The sequence below is a fragment of the Gorilla gorilla genome, chromosome 4, assembly GCF_029281585.2.
Source record: "Gorilla gorilla gorilla isolate KB3781 chromosome 4, NHGRI_mGorGor1-v2.1_pri, whole genome shotgun sequence".
NCBI lineage: Eukaryota > Metazoa > Chordata > Mammalia > Primates > Hominidae > Gorilla > Gorilla gorilla.
Window position 1 is genome coordinate 59,347,958 of NC_073228.2, and position 14,216 is coordinate 59,362,173.

The window sequence follows — 14,216 nt, forward strand, 5'->3', positions numbered from 1 at the left end:
ATGGTATGTCTCTCCATTTTTCAGATCTTTGATTTCTCTCATCAGCATGTGTAGTTTTGAACATACAAGTCAGTCCTGTACATATTCAGATTGTAATTATTTTATTTTTTGAGCAATTGTAAATATTTTATTCTGAATTTCAATGCCCATGTGTTTATTGTTAATATATAGAAATACAGTTGATTTTTGTATATTGATCTTGTCTTGCAACCTTGTCGAATTCACTTATTAGTTGTAGACGGTTTTGTTGTGGATTCTTTGGTACTTTATATGTAGACAATCATGTAATTTCAAATAGGGTTAGTTTAATTTCTTCCTGTCTGACATGTATGCCTTTTATTTTCTTTTCTGGCCTTGTTGTACTGGCTAGAACTTACAGAACGATGTTGAATGAGTGGTGACAGTGGATATCTTTACTTCCACATCTTAGGGGGAAGGTATTCGGTCTTTCAGCATCGAGTATGTTAGCTATAAGTATTTTGCAGATGCACTCTATGAAGTTAAGAACAGCCCCTCTATTTCTATTTTTCTGAAGTTTTAACATCATAAATGGGTTCTCAGAATATTTTTTAACAATACAGTTTTATAGTTTCTAAAGATGAAAATCATTCAAACATGACTTTTCCTAAAATTGTACATGTGAGTTGAATAGTTTTATAGACCACAGTTATGTGGATGAATCAACAATAAGCTCAAGTGCAAAGACTGAGAGTTCTTCATTCTTCTTAGGTCTGGCTAGTCCCCCACATTGCAACCTCAGAGGCACAGCCCCCATTGTATTTGACACAAATAGAGACCCTAGAGTTTCACAATGCAGGCTGCCCATGTAGAAGGTGTTCACTGTGGTTTCTAGATGACCCTGTCTTAGAAAGATCCTTGCCCACATAAGGCGTTTGCAGATTTGAGGCCCCAGGCAGTCATCTTGTTTTCTACTTATTTATTCAATATATTGTTACTAAGTCCTTCCTATATAGCAGTCATTGTTTAAGGCAATGGGGATACTGCAGTGAACAACATGCGAAGTGCTCATCTTTTAATAACCCAGGCAGGGGGTGTTAGTGGCTCTAGCCAGGACAATGCACTGGAAAGGACCAGAAATTGTTAGATATCATCGTAATGCTTGCTGCCTCTGCTCAGAGAGACCAAGTGAGCTGCCTAACATCCCACACCTTCCAGAGCTGGGAAGCAAGCCACAGTGCATTTAGTTCCTAAGTGTGGTCCCTCAGAATTACATGTGGCTGCCACCAGATGGAGCCTCCCTCCCCAGGCTCCACTGGACTCTGTTCATCTTGATAATACTACATTCACCTCATCTTCAGCTCACAGTTCAGAGGCAAAAAGGAAAGGAAGACAGTTAAGAAATACATCTTGTGATTCATGATGGGGACTGTCCTCACATGCCAAGCCCAGAGATGAAGCCAGGAAGCCACTATTAGATTACTGGTGACAGGTATGGGGGTGGCATGTCATACCTCCCTGGTGTCTGGAATCCAGGACCCTTCTCCCAGGGAGGCAGGAGTAAGAAAGCCTTGGCTATCCACAGGGCACCTCAATAAAAGCAGTGCACTATGAGCAGTAGCCCAGAGAATTCCCTCAGCCCTCTGGCTCAGCAGCCAGCCATGCACCCTGCTCTAATTGGGCATTTTCAGGCCATTAAGTAGATAGATCAATGACAATTATCTTTGGCTTTCATTTTGCCCATCCTCTGTCTGTCATTCTCTAGGCTTTAGAGTTACTGAGAAGGATACAGATTTATACACATGAGCACAGATATACACATGTGCACAGGCACACACACTCATGGGTGAACACACACAAGCAGCAGGGCAGAGGCCATCAGAGTGGGTAACCTGGGGTCTCAGCCCTGCTGGTCTGCCCCTCATCATCAGGTCCCAGACCTCCCTACTGCAAGCTACAGCAGGAAGAAGACAAGCTGGTGCCCTACAGGGTGCCCAGCACAGTTCTCTCCTGCCTCTTGGGGTGTGGTGCAATGGAGGCATTCTATTGTATCCAAGAGGGGCTCCAGGATCCCTTTCAACACCCATTTAAATGTATATGAAAGAGGCCCCCAAGGACCCATCATCTTCCCTTTCTAATGAGTAAGAAGTGACAGTTCACAGGGCATCTATTTTATGCCAAGGAGTGGGCTGGATCCTTGACATGCGCTACCACTTTTAATCCTCCTGACATTTCTATAAAACAGGGATTATTTCTCCAATTTGACAGATTGATAAACAGAGGCAGCAAGATGTTGTAGCCACCCCAGGCAGGTGCTTTCCATGGCATCTCTCACCTCATTTTCATACACCATTCAAGACAGTTCTCCGCTCTGGCCAAACAACAGTACAGGGCTGTGGGCATTAACTTCAGTAACTTCTCCAAACAAGGTTCCCTGGTGGGAAAGCTGTCCCTCTCCTTCCTGTGCGTCCCACCTACCTCATCTTCCAAAGCTCAAAATATGTTCACAAGGAGCCTTCTCAGACTTCTCCACCGCTCTCCCCCAGCCCTGCCCCCTGCGCCATTCACTGTCAGCTCCCCCAGCACTGTGCCTGCTGGCCACTTCTCCCCTTCCTCCCTACTTTACTCTGTCACTCTGCCATTTCCACTATTGGTTGATAATTACAAGAACACATAGACTCTTTCTCTTTGCCCCTTGCGTCCCTCTGTAGCTACTCTGCACCCAGAAGCTGATATTACAGGGATGATCCCTCACCGACAGCCCCATCCCAGCTTGTCAAGGAATCTGATTTTCAGTAGAACTGAAGTAGTAAAATATACATGTTTTTGTTATTTCTGTTTCCAATACCTGGAATTCAAAGAAACTAAGGTGTAGAAGTGTCTGTTCTATACAAAATACAGAAGTAGAAGGGGACTCACTGTCTCCAAGTCTCTCTTCTCCCTCCAAGGGATGTGATCCCCAAGAGCACACTCGTCTTCCCCTAATTCCTTCAACTTTCTTATAACACCCAGGGCAGAAAGAGGGCTGTGGATTCCTTCTTTTCCCCTTCCAAGCCCACCTTCACTCCCATGCTAGCATCTTGGGATCTGGCCAATCAGTGGAGTGTCTCTTCCTTCCCTCAAATAAGGTTATTTCTCAGTACAATGCAATCTTTTCCTTATCCAAGTCTTATGCCCACAATCCATAATATACACACATCTAATCTTCTTTCTGTTCCTAATCTATATCAGGTTTCAGAGAGCTCTGCACCATGGCTGCTAAAATTTCTCATACTGCTTGGGATGTTTGTTCATGGTCAGAAGAATTGAGTTGGGTGACAGTGTTTCTTTAAAATTTGGGGTCCAAACCCCCGGTGAGCTGGGGATTTGAAAACAAAAGTATTCAGGTGCTAATGACAGAGTGTAAAAATTAGTGCTTTGAGATCAGGCAGTTGTGCATTTGGATCCCAGCTCTACTGTGCACCAGCTGTTCACCACTGATGAATTTGCTTAGCCTTTTTAAGCCTCAATCTTCCTGTCTATAAAGTGGAATGATAGCAACAACCTCATAAGTTTGTTGTGAGAATTAAAATTACATGTTAAGAAGTTATGGCATGTACTAGACACACTATAAAATTGCCCAATTCATTGGCATTTCCACTATCCCTGCAAGGACTGAGCTGTATTTTGACAATCAGAGATTAGAATAAGATGGAACCAATGCCCAGCAGAAGATAGTCACAGATGAGATGACCAGCAAATAGCACTTGTGGACTGACTTTATCAGAACTCAACAGAAACTGGCCCTTTGGCCTGCAAAGGTCAGATACCAGGTGTCAAAAATATGGGTAAGGAGTAAAGATCCTAACTACGCATCAGGAAATCTCAGTTCTTAGCTCAGTGTCCCCATTCATAAGAAAGAGAGCTCAGGGCTCCAGAAAAGCTGGTCAGGAAAAGTGGAAAATAAGATTTTCTGCTTTGCAAGCTTGTCTGGGACTGAGGTTGACCACCGTGCGAGGTCATTTCTCAGTACAATGCAATCTTTATGACCTGGGGCCATTTTGTTTTAATGTTGCTTTATGAGAGCCAAAAAGTCTTGAGCCAAGTTTTTTAGAGTGTTCTACTTTTTAAATGGAACCAAAGCCCTTCACAGAAGGAATGGGGAAAGGAGTACCCATTGCTACTTCCAACAGTTTTTCTTGTCATCTCTGCCTACCTAGTATTGTAGAAGGAGCAGTGAATTAGGAGCCCAGGGATTCATCTCCAGATTTGCCATTTATTTATGGCATTACATTACTGCATCTAACGTTTTGCTCATGGAGCTCACCTCTCTGGACTTCTATGTCCTCCTCTGTCAAATGGGAATATTTACTTTGTCTCTATTACTGAGTAGTTAGGAGATCATGAGGGTGAATGCTCTTTGCAAACTAAGAGACCAGTAACACGCGCAATAAACTATAATGATATTTCACGTGGCTAATCATGAAAAAACAAGCAAAATAATAATGATGGCAATTATCCTTATTACCTGTCTATCAACCGACATATTTATCTTCCTACTGTTCTTCCTCCTTTCTTATCTACCCATCTACCTTCCTACATACTGAGCTAAAGAAGTCTAGGAATGTTTCACATATTCAATCAAGCCAATGAACACACAAATATCTGGTATTCACAAGAAAACCATGCCTGTTAGTTTACAAATGTTGACAATGACAGGAGACAGGTAGAAAATATCTATTAATTAGAACTGTATGCATCTCTAAACATTTACTTAAAATTTTTTAAACTAAGCTTAGAATTTCTTCATCACGTAATACTAAACATACCTTATCCATTTTGAACCCAATACAATGCATTAAGGTATTTCTGATAATCGAATGCATTTTTGAGGGTTAATTCATGTAATCAAGAAAGGTTATGTTTCTGTGAGACATTCCTTCAGTTATTCAAAGGCTTGAAAGTTTTAAGAAATGTACAATGGCTGAATCATGGCAAATAACCCTGAGAATCTATTGAAGAAATGCTAACGAAACATCACAGGAGAGATCAAACAGATGATGAAACCACAATGAACATCTAGGCCTATAAGGATTGACAGAGAACACTGATAAAAGAGAAACTGAAATTGAAAAGGAGTGAAACTGTGTAGAGCTGATCAAGTAAAAGTACCAGGTTCAAATAGTCAACAGCCCATCATAATCAATGAGGGAGGACACAAAGCAGGAAAAACGCATCACCATGGTGAGCAAGGAAAGCAAGTTATTGGAGGCACACGTTAACACATAAAATATAAGATTAATGTGATCACTGGAAAGGCTTGCCTGAGCCCATAGTTTGAAAGCCTACAGTGAGATAAGACACACAACGAGAAGCAAGAGAACCTGACCAAGAGGGTGACTTGGCCATGGTGCTCCCATCAGTAGGGACCCAACTGCTTTCTTGGACTCATCAAGTATTGAATTAGACATGAATAGGAGTGTTTGTTGTGATGGCAAGAAACTATATAATCAAATGAATACAATAGTTTGCGACTTTAAAAATAATTATAAGATCTTTATACCAGCTAAAGTCATGTTGGGTACTAGCTGTTTTTGCAACTTTTAATAATAACACCTACTAATTACTGAGCGTCATCATCACCAATGCCATGATTGCCACCATTTATTGAGTGCCTACTACATGCAGGCCCCAGGTCAATGCTTTACACTCTAACTCTCTTGTTGACAACAGCTCTGAATGACAGGAGCTCTGTTCAGTGTTTTACAGGTGAGAAAACTAAGACACTAATAATTTTTATAAATGTATCCACAGTTATATGATTAGTAAGTAAGGGAGCTAGTATAGAAAGAGGTTTGTCTGACTTAAAGTGATTTGTCATCTTTCTTTTCGCCTCTCCTAATCATGATCTATTCCACCTCCTGGCCCAATAACTTAATGCTTGTAAATCTCAGGCCCACCCATTTATGGAAAACTCTTTAGTCACAGAGTTCACTAACACCGTCCTCTGTCCCTGTGACTATATGTCGAAAATTACCATTGAAGACCCTCTAAAGGGTGGTGCAAGTTGACTAAATGGGTAGCAGTGAACAGCATTAAAAGGAGACGAAGTAAAATAACACATAGAAAATGTCATAGAGCACCATGCAGCAAAGATAGTTTTTATAAAAAGTATTTTTAAGTTACACATATGCCATATTTCACTGAATCACAGTCATCATTTATTGGAAGATGCAAAATTTTATGTATCACCCAGAAAGAAAAAAATGCTGCCAATTAATGACAAGATGTCATAATTTGTAAAACATATCCAAATTTCAGAGATGTTCAAATGTGGGGGGGGAAATGTGCATGTGAGAATGATAAAATACATCGTATGCATAAATGCACTGGGTCACTGCAATATGTATTTCCTACTGTGGGTCATGGCCAACAGAGTTTGAAAACCTCCATTCTTTGAAGTAGAAAAAGTTACTGGAGTATCTACGTGGTGGTTGGAGCTGCCAAGGGCACCCAACCTGGTCAACAAATTAGTGTGCTTAGCCACAGGCAGTACTGGCTGAGTTCTGGCTGCAAAGTGCCCTGTGACCTGGCCCTTGGGAAGCCATGCTCTGACAAGGTTTGCAGGTCTCCCCACAATCCAGGGCTAAGCATGAATGAAGGTGCTTGGCATTTCAAAGATGCAACTAGGAGGTGCTCCTGTCTCAGGTTCACATTATACCAAAATAAGGTCCTGGTCAGATAGCACCATATAATTAATTGAGGGAGTTGATATTTCCCAGGCAATACTTGCAAGGCGCAGAGCCTCTATTCAAAAGATAACTGAAAGGCCAGCAAAGGGTCTTGCAAAGGATATCCTGACTTCTGACAGGATAGAAGGTTGATGGACGGACAGTGAGAGTATAAAGACTTTAGGGTCTGGGGTTCTGATTTGACCTTGGTCCGTATCACTGATTGATTCATTCATTCAACAAGTATTTTTGCAACCCTTACAAGGGGCAGGTATTGTGCTGATTGTGGAACATCACAGACAGTGTGTCAGAGTGGAATTGACTTTGGAACTTTCTCCACTTCCGCCTTCTCCAGAGCTGCCTAGCCTGGTACTCAGGGGCCCTTTGCTGCAAACTCAGGCCAGTGTCAGCTCCTGAGCTGCTCCTGACTCAGTCTGGGGAGACTCAGTGTCCTCTGCCCCCTGCCTGGTGGAGCTTGGCAGCAAGTCCCAAGTTTCACTGTATTGAGACCAGGTGTGCAGCCATCACCACTGGTGGGCGGGGGGGGGGGGGGGTGGGGTGGGGGTGTCCTTTTGCTCCCCCTAGAGTGCGAGTTACAGTATTGCTTACTTCCTACCTGAAATAGTTTATGGGCCACGGGCCTGGCTTATGTCAAGCCCCATAGCCAGTCTGGTTGCCCTACCTGAGGTCTTGGTGCTCTCTGATAATAGCCACAGCTGAATGTATTAGTCCTGTCCTAGGAAATGTACGATCTTCTCCCTATAAATATATACACTTACTATGTATATCTAAAAACTAAAAATAAAAAATAGGAAAATTAAGAAAAAGAAATGTATGATCTTTTTATATCTCACTTAATCCTTTCCACAGCCCTGGGTGATAGAGCCTGTTAATATGCCCATTATGCAGATGAAGGCACTGAGACTTATTCTATTTCTTTCCAGTCCCTTTTGTACAGACCACGCAATTGGTGCTAATGGCATCCCTGCCTGACTTTAAACTGTCCTGCCACAGAGAACCCTCACTGTCCAGCTACATAGTGCAACCAGAAGGAGGTGAGGTTTTGGTATCTTCAAGGGGTATCCTCGGTCTTCCTATGTTTTGGAGTGATTCCATTCACCTGCAAAAAGAGGGGCTTCTGGGATGATAAAGTGAGGCACACTCTGCACCACTGCATGTGTCCATACATGATCTGAACAGGAAGAGCAGTAGACAAGGAGTCTGGAATGTTGGTTCAAGTTCTGGGAGCTGTGTGGCTCTGAGTGAGTCCTTGAGCTTCCCTGGATTCAGTTTCCTCAACTGTCAGATTCTTATGGCCTTTTGGGCACCACCATGCATGAGAACACACAGACAGCATTATTACTCAGGGGTGTGTACATGTGTGCAGAAGGAGAACAGAGCTTATAGTATATGCTGAGCGTGTGCTGTGTGCGGATGTTCAGTAAAGAAGTGAAGGTGGGTTCTTCTGTTTTGTTTTGTTTGCATTTTCAGTCTCTTCAGCTTTCCTCTCTCAGCCCTGTCCATAGCCATGTGCTGGGCAAGGAATAGAACTGTCTATAAGCTGGGCTGAAAAATGGGGCTAGAGGAAAGGAGATTCTATGAAGGATCCAGGAAGCCACCCAAGGGAACTGATGTCTCCGTGGAGAGAGGAACAGAGGCAGGTTCATCCTTCTCTGTAGCGGAAATAGGCAGCCCAGCCCTAACCAGGCCTAACTTCAGCATCACAGCAAGTTACTCCGTGGCCTAAAGAAGACCCCTTCTCCCATAGGGTCTATGTTGCTGCCATTCCTTTACTAGGGACAGAGTTTTTCTTTTTCCAAGGTAGGGACTCAAGTGCAAGTGTCTTGCGTAGCCAGCCCCCATGAAACATGCCTCCTGAGTCCCACATTCTCTGAGAGGTGCTTATGGGGATTCCTGCTCTCAGCCAATGAAACCTGACTCTCGCCGGCCAGCCAGGGGCAGCAGGGCTCAGCCTCAGCAATACCTACGAGGGACTCTAGAGATAACTAAAGCATCTGTTGAGAATGACTGACTCCACACCGCAGAATGGGAACTACATGCAGGTTCCTAAATAACTAACATTGACATGCATTTATACTGTAAACCCTGAATGCTACTCAACAGGGCCCTGTGAGGCCCTTGCAGTTTCTCTTCAGTAAGAACTGAATAAGAACTCTTAAAAGTGCAGCTGCTGAGTCTCTGTGCCAGCTTAGTTTGAGTTCTTCTTCTGGACTCTGTATGTCCTTGTGTGTACCCTATGCCGTTCACAGTCCGTGCTCTCTGTGTGAGATTGGCTGTCTAATCCAGGTGGATCAGGAGGTGCTTTGTGGTTTTTTTGCAAAGAAATGAAGTCTGGCAAGCAAACAATGATTAAACATGTTTCGATTCGTGACTTGTCTTTTGGCGAAATGCAAAGGTGGGTGTGCATTCTTAATTCAAAGAAAATCTCTTTCAAATCCCCTCATCCCTTGTTGCTCTTCTAAATAATCTCTTTCTAGATATCTTGCACCCCCAAAACTCCCTCAGCCCCCGTGGCAGCTTTTCTCTCTCCTCTCTCTTTCCCGCCTCTCCCTGTCTCCTCACTTCAGCCTTTCCTCTTTCTTAGATCTTTATTATGTAGATAAAAACCCCTCCAACCTCCTTAGCATTCTCTCCATTGCATCCCTTACCCGAATTATCCTCAAGAAAGAGGCCAGGATCTGACACAGCGATCAGAAATCCTCCTCCCTTAGAAGCCCAGGGGCGAGGGAGTTCAGGAATATTCATACACTGGTAATCCTCGTCCCTGTTACAGTCACTTCCTTGTATCAGGACCCTTGTTACTATTTACAGACTATTTTCCATCTCTCCTAATGCAATTGCTCAAAGGGCACTTTAAGAATAATCATTATCCATTGATTTTTTTTGGAGGCTTTTATTCCCTCCAATAAGTTTTGCCAAATACTGGCCGCTGCCTCTTATTTGTTAAACAATGGAGGGGTTTGTTCTGCCTTTTTTTTTTTTTCTTCTTAACCTGAGCTTTCTGCCCACCCTTAGTATGGGGCAAAGGGAAGATTTTTCTGCCACCCCTTTTGGTGAGAAGAGTCACTTCCTGATTAGTGTTTGGGCTGAAAATGGGTCCCCCTTTGGGAAGAAACATGGGTGCAGTGTACTTCCTGTGTCACAGGATTAACAGCTCCTGCCCCACTCCCAAGGAGGCAGCTCCTCGGGGCAGTTCCTCTTTGAGAATTTCATGGTCACTAAGAAGCAGGCTCCCAGGGACCCCAGAGTGGGAACCTTTGACTGAAGTCACCACAGTGGGTGTAAGATAAACCTAAGAGACTTTTCTCAGGGAAGATTTGGAACGAAGTAAAAGAGTAAAAATTTCACATGGACAATGGAGTTCTGGAAAAGGGCCCAGAAACGGAAGCTGTGGCTAAGAAGATAAACTGCCTGATTGCAGAGACCCAGGAGAGGGGATGAAATCTCTTTGTCTGGTCACATTTCTCAATAATGATTTTCCACATGCTACAAAGCTAGCCAGTTTACGAAGTGCTTTCACACACATTGCTTCATTCTGTGTCTCTTAAGCAGATTGACTCCTTGGAAAAGCCTCACGTCTGGCATTCTGCCCCTGTCCATCACCAGTTTGGCCTTGGTCTGCTTGGCTGGTTGGGTCTCCCCATGGTGAGCTCCCATGGTATCTCCTCTTCACCTTTATATCACTCATTAGACACCGGTGACAACCTCTCTTCATTCTTTGCTTTGGGGAACGGAGGCAGAAAAGGGAAAAATTCAGTAAAGGGTGTGTTATCTGGCCCATGACCACCCAGGACAACTGGGGTGCAGTCCTGCCAGAGAACTCCAGGAAATAGGCCTTGAAGGTTTTGCAACTGATGGACAAGGAAGCCGAGAAGTGCCCACTAACTCGCCATCCATCCTTGGTTGAGGGCAGCCCAGGGATACTAATCCTCTGGTAGTTTTGGCTTATTCTGTTCAGGGATAAAATGTGCTTGGGCTGCCAGGAAAAAAAAATTCTCAGGCAGAGTCACAGCAGCTCTCATTAAGCAGCCTTCTTGAGGTGGGGCACTGGCAGGAGCTGCTATACCCATCTCTCTGTTCAACAATGACTCCTGGAGCACAGGTCCTAGGTCCCAACATTGTATCCAAGATATAATACTCTCAATAAATGACAAATAAATGTTAGTGTGTGTGTGTGTGTACAAACTAGGCAGGCATGCATTCATGCAAATGGTGTGCATATGTGGTTCTACTCCACGTTACATCCTTGGCACACAACACTCATTGATCAGAGCATTCTTGGTGATGTTGAAACTGCCTTAGCAAAGATTATGACAGTGAGATAAATCTAGCATAGCTAACTCCATCTTGCTTCTATCCTCACAGGCTAACTGTCCTTGCTCATTCCTGGGCAGAGGCCAAGCTAATCATGGGAGGAATTTAACTTATAATTTAACTTTAAAGCAAGGATGAGACTAGCCCTTCCCAAAACTAAATCACCCCTGTAAAACTAATGAAACGCCACAGGTTAGGATTATGAGGGGAACCTGAATTCTGCTAATATATAGGTATAAATGATAGACAGACTGTTCTGGAAGCCACAAGATTTGTAACTTCTCCAATTACTCCTGTAGATAACATCATTATTATAAGAACCTAAGATTTGTCTTTTGAGATGTTTTTCAGACTTTTGAATTCTGGCAACTGACTGAGCCTATCTAGACTTTTGACTCATAACTCAACCAGTCCTGTGGCCCCCACCCAGAGGCAGACTCTGTACACAAGAACCATTTTCCATACCCCTTGATTGCATCTCCAGCCAATCAGCACCCGTTCCCTAGCCCCTCATCCACCAAACTATCCTTGAAAAACCCTAACCTCTGAGCCTCTGGGGAGACTTATTTTAGTGATAACTACAGTTCTTCCACCTGGCTGACCTCCTTTCAATTAAACTCTTTCTTTACTGCAATACCACAGGCTCAGTGAACTAGTTTCATTTGTGCAGCAGGCAGGAAGTACCAGTCAGGTAGTCAGGTAATTACAATGTTGACAAGGATGTGGTTTGCCCTTCCTTCCTTCCTTCCTTATTTGCTTTCTTTCTTTTAAATTGACAGATAGCATTGTGTATATTTATTGTGTTCAAGATGATGTTTTAAGGTGTATATGTGTGGCTGTTTATAGCCACTGGAGTGGGAAGCAGAAAGATCCCTTACAGCACAAATTTTCATCAAAACTTGGGAACAAAGACGTGAGAAAAAATCTTCCCATTCATCCCCAACAAAAATGTATTTAGTATGAGTTCCTTTCTGATGCTAAAAATCTCCTTTCTAGTTCCTCTTTCCTCCCTCTCCAAACCCATCCTTTGTATGTGGACATGAGGTAGGGCGGGGAGCTTGGAGGTGCCCAGAGTAACCAGAGGAATGGGAGCAGGAGCTGGAGATGCAGATCTAGGGGCCGAGCTGCTCTTTGGAAAAGAGCACTTCAGTGGCCAGCTTGCTGCTTTGGGAGAGGCAGCAGGACAGGCAGGTAGGGAGAAACAATCAAGGAAAAACCTGCTCCTTGCTACCTCAGGCAGTTTTTAATTGGTGGTCCAGATTCTGCTTCTATCTGCATCATTTAGCCTCTGAGCTTAGAAAAAAATCTTAGCTTTTTTTCTAAGGGAGCTTAGAAAAAAATCTTAGCTTTTTTTCTAAGGGAGCTTAGAAAAAAATCATCTTGCATAGGGACAATAGTGGAAGAGAAAGAAGAGAGGGAAGAGGAACAAGGGGAGGAGAAGGAGGAGGAAGGGGAGAAAGAAGTGTTGCATGTTCAGAAGTTTCTTTGGTCAGCCTGCTGGAGGGTCTAGAGTACACCTCCCCTTTTTTCTCTTTCAAAGCTGGAGAGAATTGTACAGGTGTGTAGTGTGTGTGTGTGTGTGTGTGTGTGCATGCATATGCTTGTGTGTTACTGCCATGTGTCTGCAGCTTTGTAAGCATGGAGTTTGAGTAGTTGTAGGTTGTCTTGGTCACTTGGTGTGTTGCCATGCACGTGTCTGAGCTCATATTGGTGTGTGTCTGAGTGCTGTGTGTGTATGCATATCCAGGTAAAGATTTTCAGAACTATTTGCTTCCTAGAAAGGAGTAGAGTGAATGATTGAGAAAATTTCAGTTAATATCTTCTCAGCTGCGGAAAGCAGCCCAGAGACATGTGCCCCATAAATATGGACTCTTAGAAAGAAATCAGGGCAGCCGTATGGAGATGATAAAACGAGGGCCAGGCATCTTCCCAAGCTTGCCACATGAATACTAGCTCTGAAACCAGCCAGGGCGGGTCCTGTTAGCTCTCTACAGGACAACAAGGTGGCCCAATAATGAGGTTTGAGGCCAGATGTCCTGACACATGGTAGGATAATGAGAGGGACGGAAGGCTGCCTTCTTCCCCCTAAGGCACGTCATGCTGATTAGGACAGGAGAAGCAAGAATATATAAGATTATTTTGTTGTATTTTAATGGTCAAACTCAGGATATCCTTATAAATATTATAACATTCAGAAATGCACAACTTAAAACATGAAACTCTACCATGACCCGTTAATATTTTGACACCTTTTCCTGTATGTTTTATTTGCATATACTAGCATTTTGAATCTGTATTAATATGTATATATGCACATAACATATCCACATATATTCACACATATACACATCATTGTTAATTTTTACAAAAACAAAATAATGCAATATTGTTCTGCAACTTGCTTGCTTCTCTAAACAACATTTCATGGGCATCAGTCCATGTCAATTAATATAAAATTGTATCCGTCACTGAAATGGTTGCATACTATTACTTTGTATGCATGGGCTCCATTCTGTTTGTCTAGTCCTTTGATGATGAACATTTCTATGGTTTTCTAAGTTTTGCAGTTGCAGTGAGCATCCTTGTGTGTGCCTTAGCAAACCCTTATGTGACTCTTTCAGTAAGAGATCATGGCGATGAGGTTTTGTTCCAATGGGGACCTACCAGGAAGGCAGGGCTGGAGAACCATAAGCTTCCAGTTCCTCTGTTGTCAGTTCTCAGCTTCCCCATTAATATGCAGGGCAATTTCTTGTTCTCTGCCTCTGGTGCCTTCTCTATACAGAGAGATGCTAAAAATAAATTCACCTGCCTCCTCATCGCTCTGTTTATTTAACTGTCTTTCTTAAGCATTCTCAGCATTCCCATAGGGGTTTAAAAATACATTCTCCAGCAATTCACTTGCAGAGCAGAAGATTAAATGCTATCTCCCACTTTGGGCTTTCACTGGTGTTGCTATGATGTGCTTATGTCCCCTAATGCAGGTAGTAGTTCTAAGGGAAATAGACCAGCCAACCTAAGAGTACAATGACCTGGTTAGAGTCCCAGCTACTATGCCTCACAGCCGCAAGATATTAGTCAAGTAATTTGCCTAACCTAAACTTCACTTTCTGGAAAAGAGGATAATAATGACCACAGTGTTAAATGAAACAATGTGTTCACAGCAATTAGCATAGTATCTGAGACGTAGCAAGTGCTCATTGAATCTTAGCTACG

General features: G+C 43.1%; 1 protein-coding gene across 1 annotated transcript in view; it reads left to right on the forward strand.

The window, feature by feature from the left end:
- Positions 1–14,216, forward strand: part of ASIC2 (acid sensing ion channel subunit 2) — a 1,138,845-nt gene that overhangs the window by 501,750 nt on the left and 622,879 nt on the right. The window lies entirely within an intron of this gene.